General features: G+C 35.3%; 1 pseudogene; it reads left to right on the forward strand.

Moving 5' to 3' along the window:
• LOC121321992 overlaps positions 1-15,712 on the forward strand; it is a 33,321-nt pseudogene extending 17,609 nt beyond the window's left edge.
• The last annotated feature ends 4,503 nt before the right edge of the window (positions 15,713-20,215 follow it).

Consider the following 20,215-nt stretch of genomic DNA (forward strand, 5'->3'; position numbering starts at 1 on the left):
CCTCACAGAGGGAGACTTTTTACAGATATAGCCCCAGAGTTTTCTTGATTAAACTTAATTAATATTACATCACAGCTAATCTGGAAAAGCCCTACTAATTTTTGGAGTCTTAGGAGAATGGTACTTTTAAGGTTGTATAGCACCATAAGAAAAGTAGCAGGCCGTACAAGGAAAACTGGTTTTTTTTGGTTTGTTTTTGTTTTGTTTTATAATGCTATCCTTAACTTTGCAAATGCTGCTTTTTATTTGTCACAGTAATTCAAACATCCTTTAAATCAGCTCCTTAGGTATTAAATAAACGTATCGCTTATTATATTGTTTTTATTTAGTATAAAGCATCCACTTCTCAGAAGGGTTAAATGTATCCACACTTTAAAGAACAGTGTTAGAAATTAACCGTAGAATTGCTTTTTAGTTTGCACTGCTGCCTAGTTGCAGTTGCTGTGAGGAAAGTCTGTAAGGTTTATTATTTTGCGTATGGGAAGCATGCTCCTCTGTAGTGAATGACAAATGCTGGGTTATCGATCGCATTTTGTACTCAGGCCAGCTGATAGAAAGTAATTAATGACTCTATTAGCTTCAGTACCGAAGAGAACAATTGAGTTTGATACAGCAACAACTGGCAGTGGTGTGAAAGGCCCCCGAGGGCGCTGTCCATGAAAAATGCCTGTTTGGAGATATGTGGTCCGGCCCCTAGGATGTGAAAAGATATATAATATACCCACACAACAGGAAAATAGGTTAAAAAATATAAATATTTTTAACAGGATATATATATATATATACACACACACACTATGATATTCAATTATATTTAAAATAAAATCCTTTATCTTAATAGCTGTATGCTCAATACGTTTAAGGGGAATTATAGTAACATCACATATAATTTTTTTTTATATTTTATATTACAATTAGTGTATTACGGTACACATGTTTTATTTCTTTTATGTATATATCCTAAATATTAAGAATCTATCTATCTATCTATCTATCTATCTATCTATCTATCTATCTATCTATCTATCTATCTATCTATATAAACACACACGTGTATACATCCAGTATAGCCACATATATACAGTAGAATTCTGTATATATTTTATTCTCCGTGAGACTGTGGCTCATCCTCTGGCCCCACCATTGAAAAAGGTCAAGCTGCAAAATAGAATGGCAATAACGCCCTGAAATGGTACTATCAGTGAAACATGATTGATCAATTGAATTCCATAGCAGAGAAAAATGTGGGATTAAGTAGAGTATTATACACACAATGAGTTGAGGCATGATGTTCATTTCAAGTTCATTTCGTCTGCCTCCTGCCACCAGATCAGGCAATCAATAGGAGCCTTGCATATCATATATCACCGCTCTCTCGCTGAAGAGAGAACATAATCTGCCACAAATTTAGAATGACAGATTTGTAAGGGAGCTGAAGCCCTCCTGAATAAACAGCAGAGCAGTGAGGCTGCAGCCACCGCTGTTGCAGTTCAATTGGAGCTGAAGGTTTTTAAGAGGTTTAAGGTGTCTTACACAAGCAACAAAGAGAGAGAGAGAGAGAGAGAAGGTATCCCTTAGAAATATAAGGGTAATAGGGTCAAAGTTCAAGTAAAAGGCTAATATTTTCTGAACTGGTTATCACGAAATGATTAACTAGTTTCTATTGACTGTAAAAATGCTATTACATTGGTGCCGGCCTTTAGTTTTCAAAATGAAATGCATTGCCTAAATAAACAAAAGCAAAATTAGATTTTACAGGCAATCTTGTTTTTAAAAAAATAACTTTATATGGCATGGCCTAATGTAAACCAGTGGAACAAAATGAATATTTAACTAAGACACCTGTGCTCCACAACAAGTATACATTTGTGCTGATAGTAATCCATCAATTATCACAGACCTAGCATATCATGAAGGTGCTAATACTGTGGTAATTTCCAGTGGTTCCTAATGCAGTGTGTAAAACTGACACACATGGTTCAGCATTTTCTCAGAATGATTAGAATCTATTTAAAGTATCCTCTGACTGAAGATGTGGTTCTTTAAAAGCTTCCTTACAAAGCCATGCAGATACTCGGGCGTAATAAAAAAAAAAAGGAAACCTACAGCTTCCGGGGGAGAGCTAGGTGAATGAGAAAATCGGAAAAAAAAAAATGTCACTTTTTCTTCTTGTAGATGGTACAGATGGTTCTGGCCCAAACAGTGAATCTCATGGTAGTGTGGACAGTTTACGGAAGCATCTGAGGGCAGATGCCTTTACTCAACAACAGCTTGAGGCTTTGGACCGGGTCTTTGAACGGCCTTCATACCCCGACGTCTTCCCAGCCACTGAACACATGAAACCTGATCAGGTCAGTATCTGTTTGATTCAAAAGATGGCAACCAAAAACCAGGGGCAACCAAAATACACGAATCAATGAAGGTGATACAAATTAGGTAACGAACAATATAAAATCTCTAGTTGAGCGCCTACCTTGAGCCAGTAATTTAAATGTGTCTATATGCAATAAATAAACTCATGTCTACTGTTTACTGAACAAACAAGAACCAGCAATCTCAAAACCAATGGCTGTCTACAGACAAACTTGAGTATTCTTCAAAGCACAGATGATTAACATATATATATATATATCTAGACACGCACACACGCACACACACACTATGACTGTATTCCAACATCGTCATTTTTGTTGAAACAAGTATTGTATCGTGGTTGGCAGGTATGTTCTTTATATTATATTATCTATAAATATAAGCACAGAGTGACCTTTTGAGTTTTATCAACTACCAAATACCAACTATCAACTTGATTGTTTTCCCTCTTTGATGTTAGAAGTAAAAGCCGTGCAAACTGTTCATCATAATGGAAAACAATCAGAGTCACTGTAAAGGCATCAAAACCATAAACACACAAAAAAGTCCTATATGTACAACTTTTTTATTGTAGGCACTGGGTTTTTTGCAATGGACAACCCTTATTTACTTTCATTATACTATTAAACAACAAAAGACTATTAATTTTTCCCTTGAAACTTCAAGCAGGACCTATAAAGCAAAAGCAGTCGCCTAATTGAGTTCATTTTAATTTCTCTCCGATCGTGGCGAATTACGCTGGTGATAAATCAGGGGGACAGCCCTCACCCCTAGTAGAAGGCCTAATTTGCAGCTAATTACAAAACTGATTTCTACTGGAAGATCAATACCAAAACGAATTGGAAATGACTTGCAATCACAAAGAGCGGCAGTGAGGGTATTAGAAAAGGAGAGGGAAAAAGGGCCCAGACCAGTACAGAAAAATCAGTTTTAATTTAATGTAATATTAATCAGACCACTTTCCCTTTCATTTATTCTTTTCTCTTTTTTTTTTTAATTCTTGAAAAGGCAGACCCATTAGCCTGTGTCTGGTTTCTAAAGACAGGCATTAAAAACCCATTCTAAAAATGCAAAACTCAATGGCTTCAACCCCTCCCACACTTCTGCTGGCCATTTGGCCATCCCTTTCAAATCTCCAGCTTTTTTTTTTTTTTTAATCTGGATGATAACGTAGCTATTATGCATCTGAAGCCTTTAAGATAGAGGAAAACATCCGCAACTGTGCCAGTGAACAGTTGTAGCAGACAATTAGAGTTTATCTGTGATAGAAGCAGACAAGACTAGGGTCACAGGCTTTCCCTCTGGGATCTCAGTCCACTGAGATGCTCAAACACACTTAAGGGGCAGGCAGAGAAACTCTTTGGTGCTATACTGGTGCTTGCTAGAGTTAGAGTTAGAATATATATATATATATATATATATATATATATATATATATATATATATATATATATATATATATATATATATATATATAATATATATATACAATTATAACTTTTAACATTGTTTGTTGTTAACCAACCAATTATACATTTTAACAATTGTTTGTCTCCGCGGAGTCAAACAACTGTTAACAGCATTGACATATAAACCTTGTATACATTTGCTTGATGACACTTGTAGAGACGTGGTTGATCACACAGTCAAAAACCTCTTCTTTTAAACTTGACCGCTAACATTATGCATCAGATTCCTCTTACATTTTGTTTTAAAAATTTGTATTATTTATAGAAAAAAAAACACAACATAACATGCTTCGACAAATAGTGTGTCTTCATCAGGTGTTGTGGCGAGTGTCCTGATGTTGAAACACATTGTGTTTGCTTCTTGTGTTGTTTCAATAAATAATACTACTCATATCAATAAGAATTATTATTATGAATGCATCCTCTATGATTCAAGTCTAATTCCTCAATCAAATTATATTTGAATACAGTACTACACTCTCCAAAGTTTAATTTAACTTTATTTTAAATTTTTATTAGCCCTTAGCTGTCTTTGCTTTTTAATTTTTTTTTTTTTAAATGGCTCATGCATATGTCCTGCTATAAACGCCAGACACTATGCTTCCATAACAAAGCTTCAATGTTTCCACCCTTGGCTGGTCAGGGGTATAGCTGCACTGAAGCACAAAGAGACAGCTGACGCCTTGTCTTTCTGTTCATTATGAAATCCAGTTTTTTCTTTTGATGATTATTTTTTAAAGAAAACCCAACAATCACATGTATTATATAATTAACTACTGATTGCATATTGTCCCATTGTCCTGGTTATTTTTGTCATTATCTTATAAATAATAATTTGTATCAATAAAACATTTTTTAAATTATTCCAGCTATTTTGTTGAATAATATAACTCTTTTTCTTCTTTGCAGGCTAACGAGTATTCTCTACCAGCACTGAACCCGGGGCTTGATGACGTAAAGCCCAGTTTATCGGCAAGCGCCAACCAAGACATAGGCTCTAATGTGTCACAAAGCTACCAAGTAGTGACAGGTAAGATACTTGTGATACACTGCCAAACTGCTGTCTCCACCCTATAAACTGTATCTGTAAAACAAATTAACAATGCATAAAAAATGTACCCAGATAAAGTTTTGAAACAGATGAAGAATGCAAGGCTTCCCTCTTTAGTAACAGTTGTTTTCAACAGACATCAGAAGCTGTAATTGTGCCTAGACAATTTATCAAGTCACATTACTGATCGCTACCTACAAATGCCAGGCAGCATTGCTAAGGCAGAAATGGTAAAAAAAGGAGTATGGTTTTAAGAAATTTAAAGTAAATGAAGGCTTAGCTTCATTTTTTTTTTTTTTCCCGTTAGTCATTGCATTTTTCCTATTAAGCAACTAGTAATGATCCGGTTTCACTGCCAGCAATATCTGCATTTCTTTTTTTTTTTCTCTGGCATAGTTAATGACAACCTTTCTAATTAAAACATTGTTTCATAGTTGCCGCTGTTATTACCTAGAAGAAGATGGTTAAGTTTACTGATAGCCAACTGTCAGCCTGAGATTAATATCGTGGGGTTTTATTAAAATTCATATTATTATGCAGAAGCCATCAAAGCCAATGAGTTCTGTGTGGGGAAGACAGAATGATTGAACATTTTCAGTCCCCCTTCCGAAATGATACCAAGCAGTGTTAAGTGACAAAGAAAGGCTTCTTTCTCATTAATATGTGGGCGGCTGGTTTCTCCAGCAAGTTAGGCCTCATGAGAAGAAAGGTGTGTGTTTTGTCCTTTGTGCTCAGGTAGTTGTATCAAAGCAAGCCTAGTCTGGAGGCATCCTTCCTGGCAGGTGGCTCTATTTGCACCTGGGAGGTTTAAGGAAGTATTCCTTTTTAAAGGGGTTAAATAAAGGTCATCTGCTGATCTAGTACATAGCCATTTACCTTCCTGTGAAGAAATTCCAACACTGCCCTGTGTTTATATATTTTTTTATATATGTAATTGAAATTTGTGAATATGTGAATAAAACCTTATAAACAAACAAAAAAAAAAAGAAATGTTTTTTGTATTGTTTGTAGATGTGTCATAGGAAGAATGTAAAGCTCTGGACAGCAGCATTTAAAACAACTCTGTGATTTTTTAAAAATAATTTTAATGTCCTAAACATGTGTTTTTTTATCAAGTGGTTCTATATCTAAGCACAGTTAAACAAGATTAAAAAGCGTTTGACAGTTTAATCATTTTTTTCAACATTTTTAAATCTGCATTGTTGTTGTCTTAAATACATTTATTAGGCCTTTAAATAAATGTAGGCTTGCTTTTTTTGATTTGTGGTTATTTCCCAATCACTGGCACTTAAAATGTTACCCTTGATTTTCCCCTAGTGACTGTTGACACTAATAGCTTAATTTGCAACGTATTTTAATCAGATACACCATTTGGAGCTTGGTTAATAGCAGGACATTATGGTTTACTGGAATATGATAAACCCAAGTTTTAGGAACTGAAGCCAAGGAAAGAGAGGTGCTAAATTATCTTTTGCATTTAGGCTTGGGTCCAATTTTTAATTAATAGCGCCTTTACAGGGGAAAGAGCTGAAGATTATGTTCATTCTTAAAATGTTTTCTGGTGCCAATTAAAATGCCTGGAGTTATTGATCTTGTTGATTTCATGTCCTGGAATTTGCATAATCTATTAAAGAGGAATGATTCGTGAACTCTTCATTACCAGCGGAGATTGGAATTTTAAAGGAACTGCAAAGCTAAAAAGATAGAAGTCTTTTGTGCCCTCTGTTTATCCTATTACTGCTAAAAGTATCTGTAAAGCAGACAGCCAATTCAAATAAGAAAAGTATTTAAAGCATTGTGAGCATCATTAAAATTCACCGAGAGGCAGCTGTCTCCTTTTAAATGAATATTTTAAAGCATCTATACAGTCATGTTTCTATAAAGTGGTCATTCTATTAAAGTGTTAAGATACCCAAAAGAAAAATACTGAGGTTTTTGTTTTATTTACTGTGATATCTATGAATGTCACTGCTTCTTTTTTTATCTTATATTAAAAGCCTCTGGTGCAAATCTTTGTCTAAAACAAACAATGCAATAAGACATGAGATATATAAAGCTTTTTCAGTAAACTGACTGAGATAATGATGTTTAAATAATGTTTAGACATTTCAAAAGAGCATTCTAATCGTGTTGTTCAGGTAAGCAGTATTAAGGTTTTGTGATAGCTTTAATACTAGTATGTCTTTCTCAGCCTGTGCTAAAGTAGTGAAATCTATGATGACCACTGGGGCAAAAGAAAATAGTTTTTTTTAAAGGTGGTTCATTTCAAGACTTTCCTATCTTTTATTATTCATAACGTGGGTTTAAAAGCAAAAAGTTTTAATTTAGCTGCTAATTTGGGCTCAATTTGAAACATCATCTGCAAAGCAAACAGAGCCTAATGCAGGGGGTGTCAATGGCATTCTATAGATATAGAAGAATGAATCAACAGTAAAAATTCTTGAAGCATGTTGCCTGCTGAGCCTATTAATCTGAAACTTCCTGGTACCAGCGGGATGGCACAGTCTCAATGGGCACCCCTTGTTCCCATATTGAGAACTTGAGATGATTCTGCAAGAGGCTGGCGCGTTCTTGAACTCCTTGAAAATGATTATTTTTACATATTAACGCTGTTCAATATACAAGGCTTTTTTGGAATGGTTTTCAAAACCCAGAAAAGTACTGGGAAGACATTTACATGTTGATTGGAAAGCACATCGTAATCACGGTTTAAGTGTGACAAAAATATGATCAGAAATGGCTGCTTTGCTGACCATCTTCAGCATAACCTGTTTGTACAATTAATTTTCCAAGTGCGTCTTGTCATTCCTCTGAGCAATGATCAGCCACCTAACCTGCTGTTTCTGGTGTGTCGTCTAATGCCTCAGTATCTGTATGCTGGAGGCCCACAATCACAGCACAGAAATTAATGTTTATTTCATCATGACAATAGCACAGTAACCTTTGAGCACCGATTTGATAATGAATGACTTTCACTGAGTGTACAGGGAATTGAAGCAATTTGGCTCTCCAAACATTCTTTACTTAGTTGTAATTAATTAGGGTATACAAGTTTTTGGCTGGTGATAAATTGCCACATCCTAGATTTAGAATTGGAGGTCGCTCAAAGATCTTTTTTTTCATGTGAACATGAAGGTGTCCCTGTCATATGTTCCATGAAAATTTAATATTTTACCCTCCTAAAGAAACCTTTCTTGTAATGAGGTTAAAACACGCTGAAGGTTATTTGATGGCATGAATGTGTGCTTGGTAAAAAGTACCGCAGTGGGATTAGAATAAATATTGTGAAAGAGTGTTTCCACAGCTAAGCGGTAACAGTGGGAGTTCTACCTCCTGGGCCTGTGTTTATCTTCCATCGGAATAATCATGGATTGACAGTTTTCTTTTTTAAGGGTGGCTTGTCCCCAGGACAATAAGAAACACCATTTGTATTAGTTTCAAAGTTCACTGGTCTAGAACACAACACTGGGGTCAGTGTTGTATGTTGCCCTTGTCTGTTAGACAACCAGTGTGTGTAAACACTAGTCTCTAACCATGAACAAACTGTTTCTTTTTTCTTGTGGCCATTTGAAAGAGCAATACTCAGTACAGCTTTGGCTTTGTTTATTAAGTATATACAGTAAAATGGTAAACAGTAAGCATGCATAAGTTTTTGTTTAAGCAAACGATGTTGAATGTTAAAATTGATTTTACAATGAGCTTGACTATTTTTAAAACAGTTGTACTTATCAAGTCGTAGGAGTTTATTGATTTTTGCAAACCATGTGTTTTACTTTTCGGTCCTGTTAATAGTAAGAGACTAATATTTTGTTGATAAGCAGTGCTTTAAAAAAAATTCAATTGATTTGTGTGGGAAAGAGGCCAATAAAGATGCTCCATTTCCTAGCATTAAGTCTAAGAGGGTCATCACTAAAGCATCCCATACAAAGAAGCCCTTGTCTTAATGAGGAATCTCTACACACAAATCTGTTGTAAAACAACAATAGTTAGGAAGCAGCTAATGAGGCTATCATGGAGTCCAGAGAGTCTTTGCGAACAAGCCCAGCAAAGAGAAAAGAATATAAAGAGGGCATGTTGCTCCAGCAACAGTTCTTACATTGATTGCTTAGGTTTCTAAGTCAAAAACCACAGTGAAATAAAATATGTTGAGCTTGTAAGCCTAAAGTGCAAGGGTTGGACTATTTGTACTGTTTGTTGTCATGTTTACCCTGTCCTTGTGCAGCAAGATTTTTTCATAAACTGTATCTATAAATGTAGCCTTTATGGTTCAGGCTAGAGTGAGCAGAAAAAAATAGCTCTCTATGAATTAACATATAACATGTTTAAAAAAAAAAAAAAAAAAAAAAAAAGGTGGGTTTCAGCTGGGGCTGTTTGCTTGTTTAAAAAAACAAAACAAAATAAACGTATGCGTCAATATATACTTAGCTACGGCATGTTGCTTGATTTCTGTACAGATTCATCTGATGTTTAGAAAGAATTCACTTGCTTTTATTCAGCAACCTACCTGCATACTAAGAAAGTATTCCCTCAGAAACTGTTCATGGAAAACTTGGCAGATACAAAAAGGCTTTTATGTGTACAATAGCAGCCCAAAAAATAAATAAATAAAAAATGTGTGTCTACAATATGTGAGGATAGCTTACCATTAATGTTTTGACAATATTAGCACAAGAATGCAAAGACTTTTAACCCATGGACGATGGCCTAACCATTGTAAAGAAAGGCTTCAGTCAGGGCTTTTTGCCTGAAATTCTATTTGTGAAGACCAGGATGAAATCCAGGGGCTGGGCACGGCTTGGCGTAATGCCACAGCGATAATCTAGTCTGCTAAACCAGAGATTACCATTTACACAGACAGGTTGCTTGAGAAAAAAAGGAATGGATTTTAGGAGATTACTCTGGCACAACACAGGAAGACAAACTGTCACAGGCTTTTAATAAAAACAAGGACTCATCATCCATTATGCAAAGATTAGTCCCACCTACACTGTCTCTGTTTTAACTAGAGCCCCCTGTCCATTAATATGTCACCTTTCTGATTCTGTGCCTTTCTGTGTGCTGTGTGTACTGTAGCTGCAGTGTCTTTTTCTACTAAACTGTCAGTCAGTCACATACACTTTTGAGGCACCTTCAGCATACCCCCCTCCTAACAAATTGTTACTTTTACTGGAATGTTTTGGAACATTCTTTCTCTCTTCTATTAAAAGGCACAAAGCTATAGAATTCTTCACTGCTCTAAATTCTTACAGAGCCACAGAACCTCTGTTGGCTCAGAGGTTAACATTTTGTGTTTACACATACAAAGAACACCATGATCACCCCCCAATTGTACTATTTTCAGCTGTTTAAGTAAACAATTATTTATTTATTTCGAAATCAAAGATACAAACAAGTGTTAAAATCCAATAACAAACCTAAATTTCAGAAAAACTCAAATGTGCTTTTTCTGTTAAATTTCATAAACAAGCTTTTAGTATAATTTCCATGAGCTAAAAACAGAGATATTTTGGCCTGATTTTTCATGGTTTCTAAAACAAAATACACACACCACAGTCAGTGACACGTAGTTCCACATTCCATTTTTTTCTTTTGTTTACACATTTTTATAGCCATTCTCATCACTCATTATTTCTTTTTCTTTTCTTTTTTCGTGTGTGTATGTGTCTCTTTTTTTTTTTTTTCCATCCGGCAGAGTCTCATTCATCCTCCATCTGTGTAAAGCAGGAGCCACACGAAGCGTCGCTGGCTCCTTTCACCCCCTCCTCCCTGGCAGGCTCAGGCCTAGCGGAGTTCCAGCATTTCCAGCACACCGTGTCAATAGACGCCTCCACCCCTTGCTACAGTGCATACACCCACCACAGCCCCAGCTACGGGCAGTATGCAAGCCAACCTTTAATAGCAGGTACACCACTACTAAATACACAGTACGCCAAATAGGTGGGGGGGATTGCAACTGGATAACATACTGGGTTGAACTAGTGATTCTTTTAAAACAATGACCATCACATCATAGTTCCTCTATGTTTTAGCCCTTTTATTTATCTGCTTACTTTACATGTGTCAACCACCATAAAGACAACCTATGAACAACTAACAATTGAGTTTTCCGATGTCTGAGTTGTTAAACAACGCTTTGCCATGGAGAAAATCACCTGTTTTCTGTAGTTTGGAATGTGTTTTCCAGAAGACAATAGCACTATTGCATATAAACATAGTTAATCCATGTATTCACCGTTCACATCATGAAACCATAATTAGCTGGATTTGATTAAATATCATTACAACACCCATATTCAGATCTTAGAATAGCTTGCCTTAACCGGGCCTTGTTTTGCACTGAGCGTTTTAATATATATAATTTATGTTATCTGAAATGTCTTTAGTTGCGTTAATAAATAAAAGTTTCTGTTGCCAACTCTGGTTTATTAAAACATTTGGCATGAAGAGAATAGCTCCTACTGCTGGAGTAACTGACGTTTACTCTGTTGTGCGGTTATGGTAATTGTTAAAGTTTTAATTTTTTATGGAGTCATTTTCAGGAGGAGGCTGGTGCCATGCTATTTTCTTATGGGAGAAAGCAGGCCTTGATGTTGCTAGGCACCCCACTATGGCTTGTTAAAATATTCATGATTGTATTATGTAAACAAGGGCAACTTTGACTGCTGTCTTCCTCATTAATGTTCAATTGGGAAATGATTTTCCCCGACCCCCAGTGCCCCTCGTGCTAACAATGTATCATTTGCGGGCCTCTGAAGCTCAGGAGCTAGAGGAGCTTTGGCTCGGCTCAAACTTCGTGCGGCAGCACAATCACTGTGGTGCCTGGGTAGGAAAGTCACCCGTCACAACCAATTATGTAGCTGAATGTGGAAACATTGTACTCAGCTCAACATGATGCTCAAGTTTTAGTGGGACCAGAGCCACAAAGTGCCTGGTGTGCATCTATATTCTGTCATGTCAGGTGAGTCGGATATTGGAGGACTTTGGGGTTAACTTTGTTTTTTTACTGTGATTTTGGTTGAAATAAGCTTAAGGAATTTCACTTGTAAAGAGGCAGAACCCTATTTTTGTATAATAGGGAAACTATCCTTTAACAAAAACAAACAAAAAAAACTATCAAATTAAAAGTAGTTTGTTTTGAATCTTTGTTTAAATCCTTTTTTTTTTCTCCATTATAATTCACTGTTTTCCGAGTACTTAATAATGTGACCCTATTTTGACAACAATATTGTCAATACCTATTGTTGTCACCTCTGCTGCCTGACTGTAGTGTAATGCAGTATCACTGCACTTTGCTAAGCGTGCTTTGATCCAGGTGATTATGCCTGACCAAGTGTTGAAGGCTACCTAATCCCTAGTGTAAAGCAAAGTCTTCACTGTTGGTGTGACAGTTTTATAGAGCCAGGTGAATCACTGACCCTCACAGCGACTGCACATTGTCTCTTGAACTCGCTTGCTGTTTTTTCCCTTAAAATCTCATTTCTTACTTCTTTACTGTTTAACGCCAAAGGCAATTTTTATTTCTCATTCATTTTATGCCCCATATAACTTACTGTAATATATTTTTGAAAAACAATCTGTCAAGCCCATTATTACCGGGGACTTTGCTGTCAACCATTGAAGATACAAATAAATACACCTTATGCAGAACTTTTTGAAAGTTTTATATATATAGATATATATATATATATATATATATATATATATATATATATATATATATATAATATATATATATATATATATATATATCATATATACACTTGAGTCCACTTTGATGTGTGTGTGTGTGTGTGTGTGTGTGTGTGTGTGTGTGTATAAATGTATTAACCAATACAAAAGTGTAGTAAACACATCCAAATCTGGTACTATCTGGTTTTCATTGTACTGTATTTAAAATAATTTGAACAGGGTTTTTAGCTTTCCTATTCTATTAAGATGTAGCTTTAACAGATTTACAAAAGAAATAGAAAGTCAGTATGTGCTTTGATAGTACCCCCATTATCCTATCTATATCTTGCACATAACAGATATGGTACTTGTTGTTTTAAGACACACACTGTAAATCCTGGGGATAATCACTAGAAATCCTGGGGATTAAGTGAATGTGAATGTGTTAACACAAAAAGCAGATGCAAGATATAATAATGCTGTAATTTAAAAGGAAAACAAAGGTTTCTGGTTAAACATGTCTGTTGCATTCTAACTCAGACAAAGTTTTATAATGGTTGTGTTTTGTGTTGTGTTTTCTAGGTCGTGACATGGCAGGTACCACCCTTCCTGGCTATCCCCCCCATGTACCACCGACTGGACAGGGCAGCTACCCCACCTCTACTCTTGCTGGAATGGTCCCCGGTAGGTTACTTTTTATATGAATCACAATACCTCCCCATACACACGCACACACACCCACTCACAAATAGACTAATTGTAATGTGATGTGTTTCTTTCTACTTTTTACAAAAATACTTAATCATTGTTTGAGACCTTCTTGCAAGTAGACTGGTCAATGCAGGTTTTATCTTGGTCTCGTTCTCTTGCTTTTTATCTTGCCTTTTTTCCAGTGCCTAAAGAAACCTGTAAAATGAAAACTGGACAACAAGACATTGTAGATGCCCATAAAATGTGTAAAATGCAATTGCCTTCAAAACGTTTTGTTTATATATTCAAATAAATGAATAGTATAAAAATAGAAAAAACCTCCTTTCACAAACTGAATTACCTGGACAACACACATAACAATTAAAACAAGAATATTTCATATGAGTAAATTGCATCAATGTAGAAAACATTTTAAAAGCCATTAAATTCTCCTGCGAGCTGTTTTTGGTAGTAAAATTATTCTTTGCCATGATACCATGTTGAATTGTATTCTTTTGACCCAACAATAAACACATTTAGGATAATGATTACCAAAGGAATCGGCATGCCTAGGCATGCAGCATTGACCTTGAGTTAGAAAGTGAGAGTAGTTAAGAGACAATCTGATGCGATGAAGAAATTAAACGTGCTCGATAACTGATCAGAGGGAAGGAGATAGGACAGTTCCTCTCAGTTACACTTCAGTTCCAAAGCTCATTATCCCCTTGTGTGCGTACTTTCACAAGTCGTCGATAAACATTGTTTTCAGCCATCCTCAAGCCCCAGTGCTACAGAGCGTATCTCTTTCCCCTCTACTTAACCTGCAGTGCAGGTTCACAGCAAACAGTTAAGGGTCACAAAACAGGCAAGAGAGGCCTGTAAATATTTAAATCACTATCTCTCCTAGGCACATGACTAGAGTTTCACTGCCTACCACAAGCAGAAATAGTGGTACTATCTCTATGCCATTTCTTCAGACCAAAAACTATTGTTGTATTTTCTTTTAGAGCACCTTCAAAATGTAATACACCATAGTATTGTCAAATGTAAAGTAGTTATCCATATATACAAAGCATGAGGGTGACATATTCTTTCGGCACAACGGTAATACATTGTTGGTCTTTATTATTGAGAGTAAGCATGTGCTAATGGTATTATAATCCATTATCAATTAGTAACTTAAGCGTAATAGTATGGATGCTGTAATGTTTATTTGTGATAAAAAAAATAAACTTATTTCACTATTTAATGAACAGCCTCCATGTGTATTAAGCCTAATATTGCTACTTTCTAATATTTGTTTCAGTTTGGTAATTCATTCTGTGACAGAATTCATTCCATTGGCGAACAATTTTTTTCAAGTACATTAAATATGTTTTTTTTTTTTTTTTTTATCAAACATTCATTTTCATCAGTCACACACAGTAACATGAAGCCCTCAAATCCTTTTAATCCTAAGGCTATACATTCTGTGCGCTTTCCCATTCATTGGGCCTATGCCGACTAAGATTTAGTGACAGGCCCCAAACACTGTTAAACCAAAAGCCATTCTTCACCAGCTTCATATAAAACCTTGCCTTTATTGTCTCATAAAAGAAAGAAACGTGTTGGACCCACAGCATTGCTCACTGCAACGGTCTGAGTTACTTCCTGAAACTGGAATTCTGCAGCACAAAAAAAAAAAAAAAAAAAAAAAAAAAAATTCTATAGAACAGCCTTTTCTGACTAAAGTTCCAGGGGTTTATATGGGTACTAGCAAGTAAACAGTAAGTGAGAAAAATGAATTGCCTGATTTGTGTCTTTCTCAGTGCTGAACTATAAATAATGTTCTTAGTGAAATATAAAAAAACAAATCATCTAATTAATTTCTTTTTAAGGGAGTGAATTTTCTGGGAACCCCTATTCCCATCCACAGTACACACCCTACAATGAAGCCTGGCGGTTCAACAACCCTGCATTATTAAGTGAGTATTGCTTTTTGCATGTAAATATCATTTTATATTGTAACAAGTGGTTCATTGTTTCAGTAATATACACATTAAGCTTAATCTTTATTTTCCTATTTTAATATTTTTATAATCTTTATTGCATTTGTTTAGATCACAGTGGGGTTTCACTTTTTTCAACTTTTTTTACTATGTTGATATAAGAAAACTGATATGATTCGTTTGTGTTTTTTTTTTCAACCAGTATTCTTCTCCTGTGTTAACTTTCAGGTTCCCCTTATTATTATAGTGCCGCATCTAGGGGCTCCGCACCTCCCACTGTTGCCACGGCCTATGACCGCCACTAGTTACCACAGAAACCAAAAGAAACTGCAGGACGATGGGTATGGCCTCCATATTGTACCAGTCTGATCGGCATCCAAGTCAAAAGGATGAAAGGCGACTCCAAACCATCCAACTATCTCTTACATACAGTGTGAAGGACGGACACTTAACAATTTCACACACACACACACACACACACACACACACACACACACACACACACACACACACACACACACACCATTTGACCTTTCAAACTGTATATACCAAGTCCTATGCTTCAATCTGCAAGATTTTAAAATTTCAAGAGACTGTGGAAGAATAAAATTTAAAAAAAAGACTAAACATGGTGTACGGAGAGGACAAAGTAAAGACTGACAAGTGTTTTTTTTTTTTTTTATTTTTGTTGTTTTTGTTTATTTGTCTTCTTGGATCAATACATTCCTGTACTTGACTGCACCCTCCTATTCTTCCAAAAGGACCAGCATTTGAAATCAGTATATTTCACTCTGAAGAAACATTTTCTTTTCCCAGACGCATGGAAAAGTGAACACTTACTCTTCCTTGTTAATGGTGAACGAGAGGATGGTATGAAGCTGTCTGCCATTCAAGAAGACTGTAATAGAGTAGGTTCCAGCTTTGGTGTGCCACTCCCTTTGTCAATGCATTCAAAAACATTCTTGGAAAAAAAATATATACATATATGCTTGACGATGCCATGAGAAGATTAAGTGGACATGTTTCCTGTGATACACAATCAGATGTAAAAATAAATAAATAAAACAAACCATGACACATCATGGTCTTCTACCAACCAGAAATTAAATAAGTAAATAAATATTCTTAAATTAAGTGGGGTTTTTTATTATTATTATTATTATTATTATTATTATTATTATTATTAACTAATAATAATAATAATATAATAATCATAATTCCAGACATACGGCATTAGGGATCAGTTCTTTTTTTCTTTTTTTTTTTTTTTCTTTTTTTTTTAAACCAAGGCAAATGATCTTGAAGCGAGTCCATGCAATATCTAATCTTTGTTTGTACTTATTTTTGCACTATTATCTTAAGGTATGATGGTATAGGATATAAACACAGTTCACTTGCAGTAACTACTTTTTCTGCAGAGGGGCAGTATGGGCAACCTTTATTACAACAACAAAACAAATGTATGTGAAGCTTCATTTTGTCAGTTCATCAGAGCTGGCACTTAAGGAAGCTATTACAAGTTTACAAATTCCAAACCTATGCCATTATTTTGGTTACATTTATAAAAACATGCCCTATGCATCACTGTAGATAGCTATGAAGTCAATATTTTTTTTTTTTTTACACAGGCCTGTCTTGAAGCTTCTTTAACACTACCTGCCCTATGCAGTTGCTTCAAAGTCTTAGTCAAAATTTTTTTTTTTTTTGGGGGGGGGGGGGGGGGGGGGGGGGGGGGGGGGGGGGGGGGGGGGGGGGGGGGGGGGGGGGGGGGGGGGGGTGGGGGGGGGGGGGGGGGGGGGGGGGTTGGATCGGGGGAATTAAAAAAAACTTCTTTAAAAAAAGAATTATAGCAATTTGCACTTAGAAAGGTAAACATGTAAATGTTTGGGGTTTTTTTGTTTGTTTTTTTTTTGTTTTTTTTGTGAAGACATCCATAGCTGATAGTTGAACTTGAGAGACACAGTTTGTGGACAACCATACTTCTCTTTGAAGACTAGGGAGTTGTGAGAAACATAACTACTTTTATTCAAATACATTCAGGCCATAGCCTTCAAGCCATGCTGATGATAAACACTTAAGGTATGTAACGAGGACTGCAGTTTTTTCCTACCACTTTTTAAATACAATTTTAAGTTACACTGTATAGGGAGACATATTAATGCATTTCTTTCTAAATCAAACTGTTACCAGTGAAGCTTGGTCAACAATTTATATTGAAAATCACAGAACATTTTACACCATTTAGGAAAACAAAAAATTTGCATTCCTTACAGCTCTATCTTCTAGTAGAAATGAATTCTTTAAAACAGTATTCTACTTCAGAGAATAGTAGTAAGTAAATAAACAGTTTTTACCAAGGAAGGTTATGTAGTCAAGAAGGAAACAACAACTCTAACATGAAAAATACAATTTCAGTGTGAAGGAATTGTCCACACATACTGCTCCTAACAAAGCTGGAAAGTGAATGTACTTCTTACCACATTTGCCAAAGACTTAGTTCTTGTTAATATTTTATTTACAGTATGTGTATGCATTGTAAAAGCAGTATTATAGTGAAAACAAACTAGTCAACACTGAAAATGTATGTGGTAATATTATGCAGAGACAAAGATCGTCATTATGCATCTTTAAACTCTGTGGACTGGAAATGTAAACAAAAAGGTGAATTCTAGCAATTATTTAATGTTATGTTATTTGCAACAAATTGCTGCTTTGTAGAATGATTTGTGTATAATGTGAAGACAATTCTTCTCTGTATATAAGATCACCTACATCTTGACCATTGCAGTGTCATACTTCAACAAAAACATTACATCATTTGTGTGTCGCAAGTCTCGCTGTGCTCTTTGAAAAAATAAAATTAAAAAAATGAAGCACAGCATGAACTTTAAACCTTGTGAACTGACAGTTCAAGGGTTTCAAGATGCAATCCATCATTACCTGTAAGGGGTTGCTTCAACATTTTTTGTTTTTAATTTTTTTATTTTTTTTTTACAAAACCTTTTCTAAAATCACTATGCAAATTAAGAAAATGGCTTTCTTTAATGTTTTCTTTTGCAGGGCTCTACCAAGTCACATATTTCCCTTTTTTTTTTTTTTTTTTTTTTTTTAATATTGTGAAAAAGCAGCTTCGGATTGCTAACATGAACATAACACAGCAAAATACTGATCAAAGTATTTCTATTATCTGATTCGAAAGACTGTTGTCACAACTGTTGTCTGATCGTGCTGTCCATTCCACATTCATTGTGAAGTGTTACCATGTTTTAACTGAGGGGACAAGAGAGCCTTGGGATTTCTTGACTGCATTTCAGTAAAATAACTTATTTTTATGACCATTAAAAGTTATAGTGACAACATCGCCCAACCTATTTCATTGTGGTCGTTTGCATGCCTTTCACACTTGCATACCCGTTGGAATAAAAATTACAAATGACTAACTTCCTGGACAAAGTCTGCATTAAAAGCTTCTCATGTATTTTTGGTATATTTTTTTTTTGGTTGACATTATATCTGAATCAGATGACCCCATAAACCCCCCAAACAAATGACGAACAGAAAAAAAAAGTCAGACTGTGCAATGATGCATTGCACCCCCTTGCTCAGAAAGCAGAAATGGTTCACAATCATATTGCATTTGGGATCTGAATATAAACTGCTGTATTTCTCACTGAACTATGACGCAACATTTTGGTACTTTATTGTACCACCTTTAACAAAAAAGGAGACTGCACAGCCAAAAAAAGAGTTAACAGGTCTCTTCCAGTTGTAAAGATGACACAAGGGACATGTCACAGATCTAACAAGCATTTTTGATGGTCTATAACTAAAGCCACAAGGCTTCTATCATTGTTCCAGTTCTGTTCAGATTTTTTGTGCACACGATAAATAAATTTTTGTATGTCAACTCAGTCATGACTCCTCCATGTAATTGTAGAGATAATTAACACTAGCAGTACCCAATATTTGTCCATGCTGATGGTTCCAAGGTTACCTAATATATTAACCAATCCCAGCTGTTTTTCCATCTCTTCTGAATGTCTCTGACACAATGAACTCCAAATTGGATAAGGCACTGGAACATGCAAGTAATGGAGTATTGCTTGGGTTCCAGAAGCTAACACAGCATCCACAAAATACATTGTATTGTTTTGTATGTATAATAACCTATTATACACACCTCAGTTATACAGTATTGGAATGAATTACTACATACAGAACATAGATACATTAAATAAGGTCAAAAGCATGTTTTATATGGCATTTGTCACACTCCAGTAAATGGCCACACAGTTATAATAAACATGCTTTTATATGTTTATATGTATGGCAGTTTTTCATCAGGTTTTTCTTAAGTAGGCTGAATGGTATAAAGAATCAACAAGAAGATTAAATTATGGATCAAACACAGCTACATGATTAGCACATATAGTAGTCTGGCATTAGCCCAGGCAATTATGAAACATTATAATAACATGGTGATAGGTACAGCATGGTCATTATGTAAAATGTAGGTCTAGGAATTTTTGCTGACATTAACCAAAAAGCACTGATAGTATTATCTTTGTAAAAATAAAATATGGATAAATGAAATCGTGATTTTACAATTTACTTGTGCGATTTTGTCTGAGTAATTTATTAGTTTACCTGGCTTTGTTACAATAACAGCAATATACAGCAATATACATTAAAATGCATTCAAAAAGAAATCAAAAGTTGCATATTGAGACTACAGTAACATGTCAACATAGTGCTCAGGATTCATAGAAACAGTAGCATTTTGTTACGCAATGTGTAAATTGAAACCTTGATCAAATAGATGCAAGTAAGTAACAGTGGAAATGTAATGTAAATACATTTGTCTGGATCGACAAATACATTTACTGAAAGGTAGAAACATTACAGACAAACAAGAAACACCCTCAGATTACCTTCGAACGTCTACTTTAAATGTTTATTGTTAACTGAGTTGTTTA

The sequence above is a fragment of the Polyodon spathula genome, chromosome 10 (assembly GCF_017654505.1).
Source record: "Polyodon spathula isolate WHYD16114869_AA chromosome 10, ASM1765450v1, whole genome shotgun sequence".
In the NCBI taxonomy this organism is placed as follows: Eukaryota; Metazoa; Chordata; class Actinopteri; order Acipenseriformes; family Polyodontidae; genus Polyodon; species Polyodon spathula.